This window comes from Eimeria mitis, genomic scaffold, assembly GCF_000499745.2.
Source record: "Eimeria mitis Houghton genomic scaffold, Emh_scaff4515, whole genome shotgun sequence".
In the NCBI taxonomy this organism is placed as follows: Eukaryota; Apicomplexa; class Conoidasida; order Eucoccidiorida; family Eimeriidae; genus Eimeria; species Eimeria mitis.
Window position 1 is genome coordinate 1,588 of NW_013572834.1, and position 357 is coordinate 1,944.

Below are 357 nucleotides of genomic sequence, written 5' to 3' on the forward strand. Positions count from 1 at the left end.
GATAGCGCTGCTTACCGTCAGCAAACCCCCAGCCTGTACATACACACAAACACACAACAGAAACAATCCTCTAAACCCTAAACCCTAAACCCTCAACAAAGGGAATGCTGTTGCTGCTGCTGCTGCTGTTGCTACTGCTGCTGTTGCTGCTGCTGCTGCTGCTGTTGCTGCTGCTGCTGATGCTAGTATAGCAGCAGCAGCAACAACAGAAAGAGTTGCAGCAGCAGCAGCATCGGCTGCAGCCACTGCTGCGGCTGCAACAGCAGCAGCAACATCAACAGCAGCAACAGCAGCAGAAGCAGCAGCAGCAGCAGCAGCAGCAGCAGCAGCAGCAGCAGCAGCAGCAGCAGCAGCAGC